Source organism: Hyla sarda, unplaced genomic scaffold (genome assembly GCF_029499605.1).
Source record: "Hyla sarda isolate aHylSar1 unplaced genomic scaffold, aHylSar1.hap1 scaffold_750, whole genome shotgun sequence".
NCBI lineage: Eukaryota > Metazoa > Chordata > Amphibia > Anura > Hylidae > Hyla > Hyla sarda.
Window position 1 is genome coordinate 115,282 of NW_026610774.1, and position 21,854 is coordinate 137,135.

At 45.2% G+C, this 21,854-nt stretch overlaps 7 non-coding genes and 2 pseudogenes across 7 annotated transcripts; all 9 read right to left on the reverse strand.

Annotated features, from left to right (window-relative positions):
• Positions 1-282: 282 nt before the first annotated feature.
• LOC130345395 (U2 spliceosomal RNA) lies at positions 283-473 on the reverse strand. The gene has a single exon (XR_008884119.1). It is a non-coding gene; the product is annotated as a U2 spliceosomal RNA (small nuclear RNA).
• Positions 474-2,550: 2,077 nt separating this feature from the next.
• LOC130345396 (U2 spliceosomal RNA) lies at positions 2,551-2,741 on the reverse strand. Its single transcript, XR_008884120.1, has one exon. It is a non-coding gene; the product is annotated as a U2 spliceosomal RNA (small nuclear RNA).
• A 2,083-nt stretch (positions 2,742-4,824) lies between these two features.
• Positions 4,825-5,015, reverse strand: LOC130345397 (U2 spliceosomal RNA). The gene has a single exon (XR_008884121.1). It is a non-coding gene; the product is annotated as a U2 spliceosomal RNA (small nuclear RNA).
• Positions 5,016-7,103: 2,088 nt separating this feature from the next.
• LOC130345398 (U2 spliceosomal RNA) lies at positions 7,104-7,294 on the reverse strand. Its single transcript, XR_008884122.1, has one exon. It is a non-coding gene; the product is annotated as a U2 spliceosomal RNA (small nuclear RNA).
• Positions 7,295-9,367: 2,073 nt separating this feature from the next.
• Positions 9,368-9,571, reverse strand: LOC130345347 (U2 spliceosomal RNA; annotated as a pseudogene).
• A 5,026-nt stretch (positions 9,572-14,597) lies between these two features.
• LOC130345352 (U2 spliceosomal RNA) lies at positions 14,598-14,730 on the reverse strand (annotated as a pseudogene).
• Positions 14,731-16,824: 2,094 nt separating this feature from the next.
• On the reverse strand, positions 16,825-17,015 carry LOC130345401 (U2 spliceosomal RNA). Its single transcript, XR_008884124.1, has one exon. It is a non-coding gene; the product is annotated as a U2 spliceosomal RNA (small nuclear RNA).
• Positions 17,016-19,099: 2,084 nt separating this feature from the next.
• LOC130345402 (U2 spliceosomal RNA) lies at positions 19,100-19,290 on the reverse strand. The gene has a single exon (XR_008884125.1). It is a non-coding gene; the product is annotated as a U2 spliceosomal RNA (small nuclear RNA).
• A 2,083-nt stretch (positions 19,291-21,373) lies between these two features.
• LOC130345403 (U2 spliceosomal RNA) lies at positions 21,374-21,564 on the reverse strand. The gene has a single exon (XR_008884126.1). It is a non-coding gene; the product is annotated as a U2 spliceosomal RNA (small nuclear RNA).
• Positions 21,565-21,854: the final 290 nt, after the last annotated feature.

Here is a 21,854-nt window from a genome sequence, read left to right on the forward strand (position 1 = left end):
CCGCTATCAAGGCAGCTGCCTATCATGTCATGCCCTACCTGCACAGGTGTGCTGGCTACTCAAATGATCCAATTAAGGAGGCCATTTAGTCAGCAGCAGCAGAAGTCCTGTGCCTGGACGCTCCAACAGCGGCCAGACACAAGCAGAAGCAGCAGAAGCAGCAGCAGCAGCACCACCTTTTGTTTTTTGGCTGCAGCAGCAAGGCCCACAGGGCTGGCTAGCTGGCTAGCCAGCAAGCAGGTAGCAATGAAAGTAGGAATCTTTCTTTTTAACCCTGTAAGGGGGTGGTGCACTGTACCCGAAGATACTGCCATATCGGGTCAATGCATAGGGCGACGGAAGCAAGCTTCGAAATCGGCCCCCGTTCTCAAAAATCCATTTAATATATGGTCCCCAGATAGGGGACGTATCAGATATTAAACTGATAAGAACAGATACTACACTTGATCTTAGCCAAAAGGCCGAGAAGCGATAACCGTGAAAGGGGCGGGCCCAACAAGGTCCCCTTCATGGGCACTATCACTGCTTGCTGTCAGGGAGGCTGCCAGACAATTTTCCATGCACACTCTGGGCTGGGGGGCAGTCAACCACCAGTACACACAGCAGAACCTAAACCCATACCATTATTGCTAAGCAGCAAGACAGGGGCCCATTGCACTCCCACGGGGCCTTTTTAAATGCAATCCATAACCCGGATTTGCCAGGAACCCTTCCTACTCCTCCTACTTGCATGTGACACTGGGCTTAGGATCTGCATAGGAAACACACACACAAGCACACACCTACCTTTGTTGCCTGCAGATGCCTCCTTGGCTGTCCCCAAACGGTATCAAACCAACACCCACGGGAAGCTGTAAGCATAGAGGACATGCCTGCACCCCATTGGACTTACCTGTGTGGGTTAAATCCGGGTTATTTGACAACCTATGGCGGTGATGGTTCTGCTCAGGCAGAGCGGTGCTGATGCTCCTCATAAAGCTGTCGCTGCTGTGAAGGTTCTAGGTGACATCACAAATCCCTATGGTTACATACACAACAAAGCTGGGTTGTTGTTGTTTACACTCTGCAAGGCCTGTGGAAGTGAGTGACATCATAGCACTGTAGTTCTGAGGGTTCTAGATGGATGCAACAATCTCCTGTTGCTTCTATGAAGGCCATAATAGACGACATCACCAAACAGCTCCATAGTCACATACACAGCAAAGGAGAGATGTTGTTTACACCTAGTGATGTCAGTGGTATTGAGTGACATCACAGCACAGTGCTAAGGCTCCTGGGCCTGGACACAGCAGCGGCTGCAATATCTCAACGGAGAATACGTTTATATATATGTGTGTGTGTGCGCGTATATATATATATATATATATATATATATTTCTCCGCCGAAATCACTTTTAAACCCATTTCCACCTTTTTTTCCCTTCTCTTCCTCTTACTTTTTTTTCACGTTTTTTTACGTTTTTCTCCTTTTCGCCTCTTTTCTGGGCGTATTATTCTTCTTTTTCTTCTTTTTTTTCGTCTAATGCATACCCCATCAGTGCAGCAATGCTTATTCAATACCGCCAGCAGATGGAGACACTGGGGGATAATTTTCTAAGGATTTATACTGATTTTTCCTGTCTGAATTTGTCGCACAGAAAGTTGCAGGCCAAATATGTGTGACATTTCTGCGACTTTAGCTTCTAGAGCATTTTTACAACATTATACATAGGTGCTGAATACATAAAAAGCGACTGTTCAGCGACAGACAAGTCGCATCGGCTGAAAGTAGGCCAGAATGTCAGTCCATGTTGGAGCAGGTTTAGATACAGTCTAAAGTATAGATCTCAAAGTCTGTGCACAGAATTTAGCAAGGGCCTCGCACCTTCTGATGCATCAGGTAGGTGCACAATAGCATAGCCTAACCCTCTGTACTTTGGTCTATATTGATGCGGGACATAGACAGCCAGCTGATGACCAATCCATTAGTGCAATGGATGGCTGGAAGCATTTGTCTTTGCCTTTGCAATACCACAGAAGCAATGCATGGTCAATGTACAGCAATGACACACCTGTGTGAACAGCCAGGAGACCCCCCCCCCCCCCCCCCCCCCATGTTATGTTACATAGTTACATAGTTAGTACGGTCGAAAAAAAACATATGTCCATCAAGTTCAACCAGGGAATTAAGGGGTAGGGGTGTGGCGCGATATTGGGGAAGGGATGAGATTTTATATTTCTTCATAAGCATTAATCTTATTTTGTCAATTAGGAACATTCAGCACCCACCCGCTATCAAGGCAGCTGCCTATCATGTCATGCCCTACCTGCACAGGTGTGCTGGCTACTCAAATGATCCAATTAAGGAGGCCATTTAGTCAGCAGCAGCAGAAGTCCTGTGCCTGGACGCTCCAACAGCGGCCAGACACAAGCAGAAGCAGCAGAAGCAGCAGCAGCAGCACCACCTTTTGTTTTTTGGCTGCAGCAGCAAGGCCCACAGGGCTGGCTAGCTGGCTAACCAGCAAGCAGGTAGCAATGAAAGTAGGAATCTTTCTTTTTAACCCTGTAAGGGGGTGGTGCACTGTACCCGAAGATACTGCCATATCGGGTCAATGCATAGGGCGACGGAAGCAAGCTTCGAAATCGGCCCCCGTTCTCAAAAATCCATTTAATATATGGTCCCCAGATAGGGGACGTATCAGATATTAAACTGATAAGAACAGATACTACACTTGATCTTAGCCAAAAGGCCGAGAAGCGATAACCGTGAAAGGGGCGGGCCCAACAAGGTCCCCTTCATGGGCACTATCACTGCTTGCTGTCAGGGAGGCTGCCAGACAATTTTCCATGCACACTCTGGGCTGGGGGGCAGTCAACCACCAGTACACACAGCAGAACCTAAACCCATACCATTATTGCTAAGCAGCAAGACAGGGGCCCATTGCACTCCCACGGGGCCTTTTTAAATGCAATCCATAACCCGGATTTGCCAGGAACCCTTCTTACTCCTCCTACTTGCATGTGACACTGGGCTTAGGATCTGCATAGGAAACACACACACAAGCACACACCTACCTTTGTTGCCTGCAGATGCCTCCTTGGCTGTCCCCAAACGGTATCAAACCAACACCCACGGGAAGCTGTAAGCATAGAGGACATGCCTGCACCCCATTGGACTTACCTGTGTGGGTTAAATCCGGGTTATTTGACAACCTATGGCGGTGATGGTTCTGCTCAGGCAGAGCAGTGCTGATGCTCCTCATAAAGCTGTCGCTGCTGTGAAGGTTCTAGGTGACATCACAAATCCCTATGGTTACATACACAACAAAGCTGGGTTGTTGTTGTTTACACTCTGCAAGGCCTGTGGAAGTGAGTGACATCATAGCACTGTAGTTCTGAGGGTTCTAGATGGATGCAACAATCTCCTGTTGCTTCTATGAAGGCCATAATAGACGACATCACCAAACAGCTCCATAGTCACATACACAGCAAAGGAGAGATGTTGTTTACACCTAGTGATGTCAGTGGTATTGAGTGACATCACAGCACAGTGCTAAGGCTCCTGGGCCTGGACACAGCAGCGGCTGCAATATCTCAACGGAGAATACGTTTATATATATGTGTGTGTGTGCGCGTATATATATATATATATATATATATATATATATATATATATATTTCTCCGCCGAAATCACTTTTAAACCCATTTCCACCTTTTTTTCCCTTCTCTTCCTCTTACTTTTTTTTCACGTTTTTTTACGTTTTTCTCCTTTTCGCCTCTTTTCTGGGCGTATTATTCTTCTTTTTCTTCTTTTTTTTCGTCTAATGCATACCCCATCAGTGCAGCAATGCTTATTCAATACCGCCAGCAGATGGAGACACTGGGGGATAATTTTCTAAGGATTTATACTGATTTTTCCTGTCTGAATTTGTCGCACAGAAAGTTGCAGGCCAAATATGTGTGACATTTCTGCGACTTTAGCTTCTAGAGCATTTTTACAACATTATACATAGGTGCTGAATACATAAAAAGCGACTGTTCAGCGACAGACAAGTCGCATCGGCTGAAAGTAGGCCAGAATGTCAGTCCATGTTGGAGCAGGTTTAGATACAGTCTAAAGTATAGATCTCAAAGTCTGTGCACAGAATTTAGCAAGGGCCTCGCACCTTCTGATGCATCAGGTAGGTGCACAATAGCATAGCCTAACCCTCTGTACTTTGGTCTATATTGATGCGGGACATAGACAGCCAGCTGATGACCAATCCATTAGTGCAATGGATGGCTGGAAGCATTTGTCTTTGCCTTTGCAATACCACAGAAGCAATGCATGGTCAATGTACAGCAATGACACACCTGTGTGAACAGCCAGGAGACCCCCCCCCCCCCCATGTTATGTTACATAGTTACATAGTTAGTACGGTCGAAAAAAGACATATGTCCATCAAGTTCAACCAGGGAATTAAGGGGTAGGGGTGTGGCGCGATATTGGGGAAGGGATGAGATTTTATATTTCTTCATAAGCATTAATCTTATTTTGTCAATTAGGAACATTCAGCACCCACCCGCTATCAAGGCAGCTGCCTATCATGTCATGCCCTACCTGCACAGGTGTGCTGGCTACTCAAATGATCCAATTAAGGAGGCCATTTAGTCAGCAGCAGCAGAAGTCCTGTGCCTGGACGCTCCAACAGCGGCCAGACACAAGCAGAAGCAGCAGAAGCAGCAGCAGCAGCACCACCTTTTGTTTTTTGGCTGCAGCAGCAAGGCCCACAGGGCTGGCTAGCTGGCTAGCCAGCAAGCAGGTAGCAATGAAAGTAGGAATCTTTCTTTTTAACCCTGTAAGGGGGTGGTGCACTGTACCCGAAGATACTGCCATATCGGGTCAATGCATAGGGCGACGGAAGCAAGCTTCGAAATCGGCCCCCGTTCTCAAAAATCCATTTAATATATGGTCCCCAGATAGGGGACGTATCAGATATTAAACTGATAAGAACAGATACTACACTTGATCTTAGCCAAAAGGCCGAGAAGCGATAACCGTGAAAGGGGCGGGCCCAACAAGGTCCCCTTCATGGGCACTATCACTGCTTGCTGTCAGGGAGGCTGCCAGACAATTTTCCATGCACACTCTGGGCTGGGGGGCAGTCAACCACCAGTACACACAGCAGAACCTAAACCCATACCATTATTGCTAAGCAGCAAGACAGGGGCCCATTGCACTCCCACGGGGCCTTTTTAAATGCAATCCATAACCCGGATTTGCCAGGAACCCTTCTTACTCCTCCTACTTGCATGTGACACTGGGCTTAGGATCTGCATAGGAAACACACACACAAGCACACACCTACCTTTGTTGCCTGCAGATGCCTCCTTGGCTGTCCCCAAACGGTATCAAACCAACACCCACGGGAAGCTGTAAGCATAGAGGACATGCCTGCACCCCATTGGACTTACCTGTGTGGGTTAAATCCGGGTTATTTGACAACCTATGGCGGTGATGGTTCTGCTCAGGCAGAGCAGTGCTGATGCTCCTCATAAAGCTGTCGCTGCTGTGAAGGTTCTAGGTGACATCACAAATCCCTATGGTTACATACACAACAAAGCTGGGTTGTTGTTGTTTACACTCTGCAAGGCCTGTGGAAGTGAGTGACATCATAGCACTGTAGTTCTGAGGGTTCTAGATGGATGCAACAATCTCCTGTTGCTTCTATGAAGGCCATAATAGACGACATCACCAAACAGCTCCATAGTCACATACACAGCAAAGGAGAGATGTTGTTTACACCTAGTGATGTCAGTGGTATTGAGTGACATCACAGCACAGTGCTAAGGCTCCTGGGCCTGGACACAGCAGCGGCTGCAATATCTCAACGGAGAATACGTTTATATATATGTGTGTGTGTGCGCGTATATATATATATATATATATATATATATATATATATATATATTTCTCCGCCGAAATCACTTTTAAACCCATTTCCACCTTTTTTTCCCTTCTCTTCCTCTTACTTTTTTTTCACGTTTTTTTACGTTTTTCTCCTTTTCGCCTCTTTTCTGGGCGTATTATTCTTCTTTTTCTTCTTTTTTTTCGTCTAATGCATACCCCATCAGTGCAGCAATGCTTATTCAATACCGCCAGCAGATGGAGACACTGGGGGATAATTTTCTAAGGATTTATACTGATTTTTCCTGTCTGAATTTGTCGCACAGAAAGTTGCAGGCCAAATATGTGTGACATTTCTGCGACTTTAGCTTCTAGAGCATTTTTACAACATTATACATAGGTGCTGAATACATAAAAAGCGACTGTTCAGCGACAGACAAGTCGCATCGGCTGAAAGTAGGCCAGAATGTCAGTCCATGTTGGAGCAGGTTTAGATACAGTCTAAAGTATAGATCTCAAAGTCTGTGCACAGAATTTAGCAAGGGCCTCGCACCTTCTGATGCATCAGGTAGGTGCACAATAGCATAGCCTAACCCTCTGTACTTTGGTCTATATTGATGCGGGACATAGACAGCCAGCTGATGACCAATCCATTAGTGCAATGGATGGCTGGAAGCATTTGTCTTTGCCTTTGCAATACCACAGAAGCAATGCATGGTCAATGTACAGCAATGACACACCTGTGTGAACAGCCAGGAGACCCCCCCCCCCCCCCCCCCATGTTATGTTACATAGTTACATAGTTAGTACGGTCGAAAAAAGACATATGTCCATCAAGTTCAACCAGGGAATTAAGGGGTAGGGGTGTGGCGCGATATTGGGGAAGGGATGAGATTTTATATTTCTTCATAAGCATTAATCTTATTTTGTCAATTAGGAACATTCAGCACCCACCCGCTATCAAGGCAGCTGCCTATCATGTCATGCCCTACCTGCACAGGTGTGCTGGCTACTCAAATGATCCAATTAAGGAGGCCATTTAGTCAGCAGCAGCAGAAGTCCTGTGCCTGGACGCTCCAACAGCGGCCAGACACAAGCAGAAGCAGCAGAAGCAGCAGCAGCAGCACCACCTTTTGTTTTTTGGCTGCAGCAGCAAGGCCCACAGGGCTGGCTAGCTGGCTAGCCAGCAAGCAGGTAGCAATGAAAGTAGGAATCTTTCTTTTTAACCCTGTAAGGGGGTGGTGCACTGTACCCGAAGATACTGCCATATCGGGTCAATGCATAGGGCGACGGAAGCAAGCTTCGAAATCGGCCCCCGTTCTCAAAAATCCATTTAATATATGGTCCCCAGATAGGGGACGTATCAGATATTAAACTGATAAGAACAGATACTACACTTGATCTTAGCCAAAAGGCCGAGAAGCGATAACCGTGAAAGGGGCGGGCCCAACAAGGTCCCCTTCATGGGCACTATCACTGCTTGCTGTCAGGGAGGCTGCCAGACAATTTTCCATGCACACTCTGGGCTGGGGGGCAGTCAACCACCAGTACACACAGCAGAACCTAAACCCATACCATTATTGCTAAGCAGCAAGACAGGGGCCCATTGCACTCCCACGGGGCCTTTTTAAATGCAATCCATAACCCGGATTTGCCAGGAACCCTTCTTACTCCTCCTACTTGCATGTGACACTGGGCTTAGGATCTGCATAGGAAACACACACACAAGCACACACCTACCTTTGTTGCCTGCAGATGCCTCCTTGGCTGTCCCCAAACGGTATCAAACCAACACCCACGGGAAGCTGTAAGCATAGAGGACATGCCTGCACCCCATTGGACTTACCTGTGTGGGTTAAATCCGGGTTATTTGACAACCTATGGCGGTGATGGTTCTGCTCAGGCAGAGCAGTGCTGATGCTCCTCATAAAGCTGTCGCTGCTGTGAAGGTTCTAGGTGACATCACAAATCCCTATGGTTACATACACAACAAAGCTGGGTTGTTGTTGTTTACACTCTGCAAGGCCTGTGGAAGTGAGTGACATCATAGCACTGTAGTTCTGAGGGTTCTAGATGGATGCAACAATCTCCTGTTGCTTCTATGAAGGCCATAATAGACGACATCACCAAACAGCTCCATAGTCACATACACAGCAAAGGAGAGATGTTGTTTACACCTAGTGATGTCAGTGGTATTGAGTGACATCACAGCACAGTGCTAAGGCTCCTGGGCCTGGACACAGCAGCGGCTGCAATATCTCAACGGAGAATACGTTTATATATATGTGTGTGTGTGCGCGTATATATATATATATATATATATATATATATATTTCTCCGCCGAAATCACTTTTAAACCCATTTCCACCTTTTTTTCCCTTCTCTTCCTCTTACTTTTTTTTCACGTTTTTTTACGTTTTTCTCCTTTTCGCCTCTTTTCTGGGCGTATTATTCTTCTTTTTCTTCTTTTTTTTCGTCTAATGCATACCCCATCAGTGCAGCAATGCTTATTCAATACCGCCAGCAGATGGAGACACTGGGGGATAATTTTCTAAGGATTTATACTGATTTTTCCTGTCTGAATTTGTCGCACAGAAAGTTGCAGGCCAAATATGTGTGACATTTCTGCGACTTTAGCTTCTAGAGCATTTTTACAACATTATACATAGGTGCTGAATACATAAAAAGCGACTGTTCAGCGACAGACAAGTCGCATCGGCTGAAAGTAGGCCAGAATGTCAGTCCATGTTGGAGCAGGTTTAGATACAGTCTAAAGTATAGATCTCAAAGTCTGTGCACAGAATTTAGCAAGGGCCTCGCACCTTCTGATGCATCAGGTAGGTGCACAATAGCATAGCCTAACCCTCTGTACTTTGGTCTATATTGATGCGGGACATAGACAGCCAGCTGATGACCAATCCATTAGTGCAATGGATGGCTGGAAGCATTTGTCTTTGCCTTTGCAATACCACAGAAGCAATGCATGGTCAATGTACAGCAATGACACACCTGTGTGAACAGCCAGGAGACCCCCCCCCCCCCCATGTTATGTTACATAGTTACATAGTTAGTACGGTCGAAAAAAGACATATGTCCATCAAGTTCAACCAGGGAATTAAGGGGTAGGGGTGTGGCGCGATATTGGGGAAGGGATGAGATTTTATATTTCTTCATAAGCATTAATCTTATTTTGTCAATTAGGAACATTCAGCACCCACCCGCTATCAAGGCAGCTGCCTATCATGTCATGCCCTACCTGCACAGGTGTGCTGGCTACTCAAATGATCCAATTAAGGAGGCCATTTAGTCAGCAGCAGCAGAAGTCCTGTGCCTGGACGCTCCAACAGCGGCCAGACACAAGCAGAAGCAGCAGAAGCAGCAGCAGCAGCACCACCTTTTGTTTTTTGGCTGCAGCAGCAAGGCCCACAGGGCTGGCTAGCTGGCTAGCCAGCAAGCAGGTAGCAATGAAAGTAGGAATCTTTCTTTTTAACCCTGTAAGGGGGTGGTGCACTGTACCCGAAGATACTGCCATATCGGGTCAATGCATAGGGCGACGGAAGCAAGCTTCGAAATCGGCCCCCGTTCTCAAAAATCCATTTAATATATGGTCCCCAGATAGGGGACGTATCAGATATTAAACTGATAAGAACAGATTTTTTTTTTAACTTGACTACCCTTACGGGGGCAACTTTATTAAAAATTAAATAATATTAACAAAGTTGTGCAAATATGTCAATAAATACAGTTACATATAAATAACATATTTACAACATATTAAAACATAAAATGGGCACTTGGTGGCTTTACAAGATAGAATTCCATTCTTTTAAAAACCATTTTCTAGATAAAAGCGGAAATCTCTTCTTGTCTAAAAGATAGTACTGGTACATTTCATAAAAACAGATAGATAAAATGTCCTTCACAGATAAAACCTCATGTTTGAACAATAAAATATTCCTGGCCTTCCACAGAGCTGCCTTCACACAGTTTATGATCTTCCATGCAATAGTCTCTTGAGTCCGTGTTGGGCATTCCAGGCAACCATAAAAAACCACTGCAATATTTAAGTCTTTTAGTCCAGTTATCCTTTTTACCAGAGGGAGTATCTTTGTCCATATTTTCTGCGAGTAAAAACAAGTCCATATTAGATGGTGCACGGTCTCCTCTTGTCGGCATCCCTCCCTCGGGCAGGTTGCAGAGTTGGATAATCCTCTTCGGTGCTGGAATGCCCGGCATGGAAGACACTCGTGTGCGCAGCTCCAGGCCAGGTCCTTCTGTGAATTAAAAAGATAATTAATACTCAACATCTTCCAAATCTGTATACACTTCTGTTCGTTAAAATTTTTGATGGGAGTCACGGTACTGGTTTCTTTTATTTCCTTTAGTAGTTTTTTGCTATTGCACAGATCCTGAACACTTTTACCTTTAAAATTATATAAGTTTAAAATTTTTCCTAAAATCATGTATTGAGGGGGTAAATTCAAAGAATAAGGGCAACTTAAAACTGTAGAAAACCAGCCGTTCCTCCGCATAAAATAACCAGTATTAAAACGAACAAAATAAGACCAGTAGCTATCTTTAAAAACAGTAGTAAAACACATGCTTAAAAACTTTATTAAAAGGAAAGCTTTAAAATCTGGAAAATCCTTACCGCCCCTGGAGTTCGGTTTTATCACAATTTGTCTCTTTAATTTTTCGCTCTTAGAACTCCAAAAGAAAGTAAAACAAGCTTTTGTTATTTTCTTTAGAACCATTTCGGGGGGTGGGAAAACCAGACTTAAATACAATAAAATAGGTAAAAGCACCATTTTTGTAATTAAAACCTTCCCTTCCATTGTAAGTTCTCGCATGTTCCACATACATATTTTCTTATTTATTTTCTGAGCCACCAAGTCCCAGCTATTAAAACCATTATTAGACTCGTCAAAGGAGACACCTAAAATCTGCACCGACTCAGACACAGGGACGGGCACATCATACAAAGGCATTCCGCCTATGTTTAAAATGTTACTTTTGTTAAAATTGACTTTAAAACCGGAGGCACAATTAAAATATTGAATCTGTTTTAGCGTCTTCTGAAGCGATGGGGTGTCCCTGCAAAACACCGCAACATCGTCCATGTACCCCACTACCTTCGCCTCTAGTCCCCCTCCTCCTGGCAGGGGGACTCCATGGATCTGCTTATCCTTTCGTATTGTACATAAAAGAGGCTCTATTGCGCAAATGAAGAGTAGTGGGGACAAGGGACACCCCTGCTTCACTCCGGAATTTAAAATCACGCCCTGTGTCTTAAAACCATTTACTAAAATTTTACTAGTACAGTTATCATAAAAAGCTCTAAGAGACAATAAAAAGCCATCAGGTATACCCATTTTCTCTAAAACCTTAAAAAGATAAAAATGTGACACCCTGTCGAAAGCTTTTTCAAAATCTATGGATAAAACCGCCAGCTTTCCTTTTCTTAATTTGGTGTCGCTAATTACATCCTTTAAAAGGTTTAGGTTCTCCCATAAACTCCTCCCAGGCACCCCACAGACTTGGTTTGTATGAATTATTTTATGGATTACGTTCTTTAAGCGGTTAGCACACAGTTTCGCCATTATTTTATAGTCGCAGTTCAGAAGGGTGATTGGTCTCCAGTTTTTGAGTTCCGACCGGTCTCCCTTTTTGAATAGCAGGGAGACATCACCCTTCTTCCATGAGCCTGGGAGGATTTTAGACTTAAAGACTTCCGTAAAAAGGGAGAACAAATCTTCTTTTAAAATACCATAAAAAGTAACATAAAATTCAATGGGTATACCATCCGGCCCAGGCACTTTACCTGTTTTAAAACTCTTGACGGTCTCTAAAATCTCCTGCTCTGAAATATTCTGCAATAAAAAAGACTGTGAGACAGGATCTAAAAAATTGGTGATCTCCTTTAACGAGTCATTCATAAAACATTCATCAATGTGTTTTACATTAAAAAGATCCGCATAAAACTCTTGCACCTTTTTTAAAATACCCTGTACATCATTCACTCCTTCAATGTTTTCTATTAACCTTCTATTTTCATGTATTTTCTTAAAAAAATACCTGGAGCAGGTCTCGTTTTCCTCAAGATGCTGTATTCGAGACCTAAAGATAATTTCTTTTCCTTTCTGCTCCAGGCACTTAGTTATTTCTTTTTTAAGATCATGTACCTCCTTCTCCACCTCCATCCCATGTGCTCTGAATTTGTACAGGGTTTGCAGACGAGTATTTAGGATATTATAAAATTCACGTTTTTCTTTAGCTTTCCTAACCCCAACACGGATAAAAAATTCTTTTATTTTTAGTTTCATTTTTTCCCACCAGATACTGGTGGGAGTGTTGGGGTCTTTTACTCGTCTGCATTCCTTGTAAAAGGTGATAAAATCTGATAAAACCTGCGGATCTTCTAAAAGGGACACGTTTAACTTCCAGGCATTCCTACCAGTTCTCCTTTTAAAATCACTTTTAACTTTAAAATACAATAATTTATGGTCAGAAAAAACATTGGTAAAAAGATCACAGTTAAAAGGCAGTACTTGATAAGAACAAAAAATAAAATCTATCCTGGAGCTACAGCTTGCATTGCTCCAGGTAACACCGTCTTCCTCTGGTACGTTAAAATTACATTTTTTAAAAACATCAGTGAGATTAAAATCTAAAATCAAGTTTTTTAACATAAAAGACGTCTTATCATAGTTCCTACTCACTGCGTTCGAAAAACGGCGTTCTCCCCTTAAAATACAATTAAAATCACCTGATAAAACAAGAGGACTAGAATTGTTAATAAAAAGGGGTAAAATCTCCAACATTTTTATTCTTTCATTCTTATCAGGAGAACCATAAAAATTTAAAAACTGCCATTTAATACCATTAATAAAAGCGCTGACCAATAAAATTCTGCCTGGTAAAATTTCGTTAAAACTCTCAATTAAAACGTTCCCTTTAAAAAGTATGGCGACCCCTGCTGATCTGGACTCATTTGATCCAGACCAGAAAGATGGACCGTGCACCCAATCATCTTCATATTCTTTATAATTTAATCTGTGCGGGATGCCACATTCCTGCAGGAAAAGGACGGAAGCAGCAAAAACCGACAAGTAATTAAATAGGGCAACCCTTCTTACTCTGGCGCTCACACTTCTCACGTTCAAGGACAGACCGGACAACTCAGCCATGGGAATGTACAAGAAAACGTCTTACACCTCTGATTCCCCCTCCGAAGCCTCATACCCCCCAAAATCTGACTCAACTGTACGCATAGAGGAAGCAGGAGAGGAGGCACCATCACTCAGCCGACCCCCCTCCTCCATCATGATTGAGGCATAGTTGTTCTCGGGCATCCTGGCAATCAGGGCTCCAGACTCATTGGGTTCTTCCACCTCTTGCCCCTCCATAGGGGTCGGGTGTTCACTTAGTTCCGTCTCTGGTACCTCAGAGACGGTCACCCCTGAAACCTCCTCCTGGCAGGGAGGAGGGGGGGTATCCCCTATGGGGACCTGTGGAGGAACGTCACTTGGGTTCCCTGCATCCGCAGGTACTTCCATCGGCTCCCCCTGGACCGCCTCCGAATAGAGTCTTCTGGAGCCCCTCCGCCTTTTAACCTTCACCTCTCCACCCGGATCATCGCTCTCAGGGGGACCCTGAGCCAGAGGTTGCTGAGGAGCGGATTCGGCCGCCGTCCGCTCCTCTCTTAACCCAGCATGCTCCTGGGGGCCAGTTTTTTCACCACTTGCACGTTTTTTGGCCATCCTCTGCTCTTTAGGGTCCCCTCCTTTTGACTGAGGGGGGTCTTTCTCCTTCTCCATCTCACCGCTTACCTCTTGTGGGGGGGTAATCACTGGCTCTGCTTGCCTCGGCTGGTGTCCCGGTTGCTGTCCTTGCTGCCTCCAGGGTTGCCACTGCTGCTCCGTCCTATGTCTGTGGGGACAAGAGGAGAAAAGGTGACCGAATTGTTGACAGAAATTGCACCTCCCTCCTCTTGTGCATTTCTCTGTCTCGTGCTGTGTGCTACCACATTTTTTGCATGTACTTTCACAGTTTTCTTTTGTGTGTCCATATCTGTGACACTTCCTGCAGTAGCTTGGCATCCCCGCATAAAAGAGGTCGCCACACATATTATTTATTTTAAAACGAGCTGGTGGTAGTTGAATTCCCCCTGGCAATCTGTCATCTTTTTTGCATGTAACCTGAAATCTCCACTTAGATGTCCAGATGCCACAGCTGTTCATGATTTTTCCTCTGCACTCAACCTTACTAAAATAGACTTGTAAAAACAACTCAACATCGTGTAGGTTGGCGAAAGGGGAATACATCTTTACTACCACCAGCTTAATATCGTCTAGAACGTGCTCAATAATCCGGACACCCTGAAGCTTTTTGTCTTTACTCGCAGCAGCTCTGGTAACAAAATCTCTGTGGATGCCATTTTGTGTGAACGTCACATCAAAAATTTTACGCTTCGGGTAGTCCTGGATTGCCAATATCTCGCCCTTCTGTATTCCGAAAACTCCTCCGAGCACGTCCTCTACTACGAATTTCAAATCGTCCGCCCTTTTGGTATCATCCGTGAGAATGACTCTCACGGTGTTTTTGATCCTTGCGTATGCCGGCACAGAACCTGGATCCGGATCATCATCCATGGTTCTAACCTCTCTCCACCCGAAGGTCTTGAGAGGCGATCGCCACTCGTTACCCTGGGACTAGGCCCTCTCCCCAATAGCAACAAGTGGGTGAAGCCCAGGCAATAAACCTGGGCGATCCCACAAGGCCGAGGAGAGGGGTACCCGAGTACCTTCTGACCAGATCTCCTGTATTACTACACTTGATCTTAGCCAAAAGGCCGAGAAGCGATAACCGTGAAAGGGGCGGGCCCAACAAGGTCCCCTTCATGGGCACTATCACTGCTTGCTGTCAGGGAGGCTGCCAGACAATTTTCCATGCACACTCTGGGCTGGGGGGCAGTCAACCACCAGTACACACAGCAGAACCTAAACCCATACCATTATTGCTAAGCAGCAAGACAGGGGCCCATTGCACTCCCACGGGGCCTTTTTAAATGCAATCCATAACCCGGATTTGCCAGGAACCCTTCTTACTCCTCCTACTTGCATGTGACACTGGGCTTAGGATCTGCATAGGAAACACACACACAAGCACACACCTACCTTTGTTGCCTGCAGATGCCTCCTTGGCTGTCCCCAAACGGTATCAAACCAACACCCACGGGAAGCTGTAAGCATAGAGGACATGCCTGCACCCCATTGGACTTACCTGTGTGGGTTAAATCCGGGTTATTTGACAACCTATGGCGGTGATGGTTCTGCTCAGGCAGAGCAGTGCTGATGCTCCTCATAAAGCTGTCGCTGCTGTGAAGGTTCTAGGTGACATCACAAATCCCTATGGTTACATACACAACAAAGCTGGGTTGTTGTTGTTTACACTCTGCAAGGCCTGTGGAAGTGAGTGACATCATAGCACTGTAGTTCTGAGGGTTCTAGATGGATGCAACAATCTCCTGTTGCTTCTATGAAGGCCATAATAGACGACATCACCAAACAGCTCCATAGTCACATACACAGCAAAGGAGAGATGTTGTTTACACCTAGTGATGTCAGTGGTATTGAGTGACATCACAGCACAGTGCTAAGGCTCCTGGGCCTGGACACAGCAGCGGCTGCAATATCTCAACGGAGAATACGTTTATATCTATGTTTGTGTGTGCGCATATATATATATATATATATATATATATATATATATATATATATATATATATATTTCTCCGCCGAAATCACTTTTAAACCCATTTCCACCTTTTTTTCCCTTCTCTTCCTCTTACTTTTTTTTCAAGTTTTTTTACGTTTTTCTCCTTTTCGCCTCTTTTCTGGGCGTATTATTCTTCTTTTTCTTCTTTTTTTTCGTCTAATGCATACCCCATCAGTGCAGCAATGCTTATTCAATAAAGCCAGCAGATGGAGACACTGGGGGATAATTTTCTAAGGATTTATACTGATTTTTCCTGTCTGAATTTGTCGCACAGAAAGTTGCAGGCCAAATATGTGTGACATTTCTGCGACTTTAGCTTCTAGAGCATTTTTACAACATTATACATAGGTGCTGAATACATAAAAAGCGACTGTTCAGCGACAGAGAAGTCGCATCGGCTGAAAGTAGGCCAGAATGTCAGTCCATGTTGGAGCAGGTTTAGATACAGTCTAAAGTATAGATCTCAAAGTCTGTGCACAGAATTTAGCAAGGGCCTCGCACCTTCTGATGCATCAGGTAGGTGCACAATAGCATAGCCTAACCCTCTGTACTTTGGTCTATATTGATGCGGGACATAGACAGCCAGCTGATGACCAATCCATTAGTGCAATGGATGGCTGGAAGCATTTGTCTTTGCCTTTGCAATACCACAGAAGCAATGCATGGTCAATGTACAGCAATGACACACCTGTGTGAACAGCCAGGAGACCCCCCCCCCCCCCCATGTTATGTTACATAGTTACATAGTTAGTACGGTCGAAAAAAGACATATGTCCATCAAGTTCAACCAGGGAATTAAGGGGTAGGGGTGTGGCGCGATATTGGGGAAGGGATGAGATTTTATATTTCTTCATAAGCATTAATCTTATTTTGTCAATTAGGAACATTCAGCACCCACCCGCTATCAAGGCAGCTGCCTATCATGTCATGCCCTACCTGCACAGGTGTGCTGGCTACTCAAATGATCCAATTAAGGAGGCCATTTAGTCAGCAGCAGCAGAAGTCCTGTGCCTGGACGCTCCAACAGCGGCCAGACACAAGCAGAAGCAGCAGAAGCAGCAGCAGCAGCACCACCTTTTGTTTTTTGGCTGCAGCAGCAAGGCCCACAGGGCTGGCTAGCTGGCTAGCCAGCAAGCAGGTAGCAATGAAAGTAGGAATCTTTCTTTTTAACCCTGTAAGGGGGTGGTGCACTGTACCCGAAGATACTGCCATATCGGGTCAATGCATAGGGCGACGGAAGCAAGCTTCGAAATCGGCCCCCGTTCTCAAAAATCCATTTAATATATGGTCCCCAGATAGGGGACGTATCAGATATTAAACTGATAAGAACAGATACTACACTTGATCTTAGCCAAAAGGCCGAGAAGCGATAACCGTGAAAGGGGCGGGCCCAACAAGGTCCCCTTCATGGGCACTATCACTGCTTGCTGTCAGGGAGGCTGCCAGACAATTTTCCATGCACACTCTGGGCTGGGGGGCAGTCAACCACCAGTACACACAGCAGAACCTAAACCCATACCATTATTGCTAAGCAGCAAGACAGGGGCCCATTGCACTCCCACGGGGCCTTTTTAAATGCAATCCATAACCCGGATTTGCCAGGAACCCTTCTTACTCCTCCTACTTGCATGTGACACTGGGCTTAGGATCTGCATAGGAAACACACACACAAGCACACACCTACCTTTGTTGCCTGCAGATGCCTCCTTGGCTGTCCCCAAACGGTATCAAACCAACACCCACGGGAAGCTGTAAGCATAGAGGACATGCCTGCACCCCATTGGACTTACCTGTGTGGGTTAAATCCGGGTTATTTGACAACCTATGGCGGTGATGGTTCTGCTCAGGCAGAGCAGTGCTGATGCTCCTCATAAAGCTGTCGCTGCTGTGAAGGTTCTAGGTGACATCACAAATCCCTATGGTTACATACACAACAAAGCTGGGTTGTTGTTGTTTACACTCTGCAAGGCCTGTGGAAGTGAGTGACATCATAGCACTGTAGTTCTGAGGGTTCTAGATGGATGCAACAATCTCCTGTTGCTTCTATGAAGGCCATAATAGACGACATCACCAAACAGCTCCATAGTCACATACACAGCAAAGGAGAGATGTTGTTTACACCTAGTGATGTCAGTGGTATTGAGTGACATCACAGCACAGTGCTAAGGCTCCTGGGCCTGGACACAGCAGCGGCTGCAATATCTCAACGGAGAATACGTTTATATATATGTGTGTGTGTGCGCGTATATATATATATATATATATATATATATATATATATATATATTTCTCCGCCGAAATCACTTTTAAACCCATTTCCACCTTTTTTTCCCTTCTCTTCCTCTTACTTTTTTTTCACGTTTTTTTACGTTTTTCTCCTTTTCGCCTCTTTTCTGGGCGTATTATTCTTCTTTTTCTTCTTTTTTTTCGTCTAATGCATACCCCATCAGTGCAGCAATGCTTATTCAATACCGCCAGCAGATGGAGACACTGGGGGATAATTTTCTAAGGATTTATACAGATTTTTCCTGTCTGAATTTGTCGCACAGAAAGTTGCAGGCCAAATATGTGTGACATTTCTGCGACTTTAGCTTCTAGAGCATTTTTACAACATTATACATAGGTGCTGAATACATAAAAAGCGACTGTTCAGCGACAGACAAGTCGCATCGGCTGAAAGTAGGCCAGAATGTCAGTCCATGTTGGAGCAGGTTTAGATACAGTCTAAAGTATAGATCTCAAAGTCTGTGCACAGAATTTAGCAAGGGCCTCGCACCTTCTGATGCATCAGGTAGGTGCACAATAGCATAGCCTAACCCTCTGTACTTTGGTCTATATTGATGCGGGACATAGACAGCCAGCTGATGACCAATCCATTAGTGCAATGGATGGCTGGAAGCATTTGTCTTTGCCTTTGCAATACCACAGAAGCAATGCATGGTCAATGTACAGCAATGACACACCTGTGTGAACAGCCAGGAGACCCCCCCCCCCCCCCATGTTATGTTACATAGTTACATAGTTAGTACGGTCGAAAAAAGACATATGTCCATCAAGTTCAACCAGGGAATTAAGGGGTAGGGGTGTGGCGCGATATTGGGGAAGGGATGAGATTTTATATTTCTTCATAAGCATTAATCTTATTTTGTCAATTAGGAACATTCAGCACCCACCCGCTATCAAGGCAGCTGCCTATCATGTCATGCCCTACCTGCACAGGTGTGCTGGCTACTCAAATGATCCAATTAAGGAGGCCATTTAGTCAGCAGCAGCAGAAGTCCTGTGCCTGGACGCTCCAACAGCGGCCAGACACAAGCAGAAGCAGCAGAAGCAGCAGCAGCAGCACCACCTTTTGTTTTTTGGCTGCAGCAGCAAGGCCCACAGGGCTGGCTAGCTGGCTAGCCAGCAAGCAGGTAGCAATGAAAGTAGGAATCTTTCTTTTTAACCCTGTAAGGGGGTGGTGCACTGTACCCGAAGATACTGCCATATCGGGTCAATGCATAGGGCGACGGAAGCAAGCTTCGAAATCGGCCCCCGTTCTCAAAAATCCATTTAATATATGGTCCCCAGATAGGGGACGTATCAGATATTAAACTGATAAGAACAGATACTACACTTGATCTTAGCCAAAAGGCCGAGAAGCGATAACCGTGAAAGGGGCGGGCCCAACAAGGTCCCCTTCATGGGCACTATCACTGCTTGCTGTCAGGGAGGCTGCCAGACAATTTTCCATGCACACTCTGGGCTGGGGTGCAGTCAACCACCAGTACACACAGCAGAACCTAAACCCATACCATTATTGCTAAGCAGCAAGACAGGGGCCCATTGCACTCCCACGGGGCCTTTTTAAATGCAATCCATAACCCGGATTTGCCAGGAACCCTTCTTACTCCTCCTACTTGCATGTGACACTGGGCTTAGGATCTGCATAGGAAACACACACACAAGCACACACCTACCTTTGTTGCCTGCAGATGCCTCCTTGGCTGTCCCCAAACGGTATCAAACCAACACCCACGGGAAGCTGTAAGCATAGAGGACATGCCTGCACCCCATTGGACTTACCTGTGTGGGTTAAATCCAGGTTATTTGACAACCTATGGCGGTGATGGTTCTGCTCAGGCAGAGCAGTGCTGATGCTCCTCATAAAGCTGTCGCTGCTGTGAAGGTTCTAGGTGACATCACAAATCCCTATGGTTACATACACAACAAAGCTGGGTTGTTGTTGTTTACACTCTGCAAGGCCTGTGGAAGTGAGTGACATCATAGCACTGTAGTTCTGAGGGTTCTAGATGGATGCAACAATCTCCTGTTGCTTCTATGAAGGCCATAATAGACGACATCACCAAACAGCTCCATAGTCACATACACAGCAAAGGAGAGATGTTGTTTACACCTAGTGATGTCAGTGGTATTGAGTGACATCACAGCACAGTGCTAAGGCTCCTGGGCCTGGACACAGCAGCGGCTGCAATATCTCAACGGAGAATACGTTTATATATATGTGTGTGTGTGCGCGTATATATATATATATATATATATATATATATATATATATATATTTCTCCGCCGAAATCACTTTTAAACCCATTTCCACCTTTTTTTCCCTTCTCTTCCTCTTACTTTTTTTTCACGTTTTTTTACGTTTTTCTCCTTTTCGCCTCTTTTCTGGGCGTATTATTCTTCTTTTTCTTCTTTTTTTTCATCTAATGCATACCCCATCAGTGCAGCAATGCTTATTCAATACCGCCAGCAGATGGAGACACTGGGGGATAATTTTCTAAGGATTTATACTGATTTTTCCTGTCTGAATTTGTCGCACAGAAAGTTGCAGGCCAAATATGTGTGACATTTCTGCGACTTTAGCTTCTAGAGCATTTTTACAACATTATACATAGGTGCTGAATACATAAAAAGCGACTGTTCAGCGACAGACAAGTCGCATCGGCTGAAAGTAGGCCAGAATGTCAGTCCATGTTGGAGCAGGTTTAGATACAGTCTAAAGTATAGATCTCAAAGTCTGTGCACAGAATTTAGCAAGGGCCTCGCACCTTCTGATGCATCAGGTAGGTGCACAATAGCATAGCCTAACCCTCTGTACTTTGGTCTATATTGATGCGGGACATAGACAGCCAGCTGATGACCAATCCATTAGTGCAATGGATGGCTGGAAGCATTTGTCTTTGCCTTTGCAATACCACAGAAGCAATGCATGGTCAATGTACAGCAATGACACACCTGTGTGAACAGCCAGGAGACCCCCCCCCCCCCCATGTTATGTTACATAGTTACATAGTTAGTACGGTCGAAAAAAGACATATGTCCATCAAGTTCAACCAGGGAATTAAGGGGTAGGGGTGTGGCGCGATATTGGGGAAGGGATGAGATTTTATATTTCTTCATAAGCATTAATCTTATTTTGTCAATTAGGAACATTCAGCACCCACCCGCTATCAAGGCAGCTGCCTATCATGTCATGCCCTACCTGCACAGGTGTGCTGGCTACTCAAATGATCCAATTAAGGAGGCCATTTAGTCAGCAGCAGCAGAAGTCCTGTGCCTGGACGCTCCAACAGCGGCCAGACACAAGCAGAAGCAGCAGAAGCAGCAGCAGCAGCACCACCTTTTGTTTTTTGGCTGCAGCAGCAAGGCCCACAGGGCTGGCTAGCTGGCTAGCCAGCAAGCAGGTAGCAATGAAAGTAGGAATCTTTCTTTTTAACCCTGTAAGGGGGTGGTGCACTGTACCCGAAGATACTGCCATATCGGGTCAATGCATAGGGCGACGGAAGCAAGCTTCGAAATCGGCCCCCGTTCTCAAAAATCCATTTAATATATGGTCCCCAGATAGGGGACGTATCAGATATTAAACTGATAAGAACAGATACTACACTTGATCTTAGCCAAAAGGCCGAGAAGCGATAACCGTGAAAGGGGCGGGCCCAACAAGGTCCCCTTCATGGGCACTATCACTGCTTGCTGTCAGGGAGGCTGCCAGACAATTTTCCATGCACACTCTGGGCTGGGGGGCAGTCAACCACCAGTACACACAGCAGAACCTAAACCCATACCATTATTGCTAAGCAGCAAGACAGGGGCCCATTGCACTCCCACGGGGCCTTTTTAAATGCAATCCATAACCCGGATTTGCCAGGAACCCTTCTTACTCCTCCTACTTGCATGTGACACTGGGCTTAGGATCTGCATAGGAAA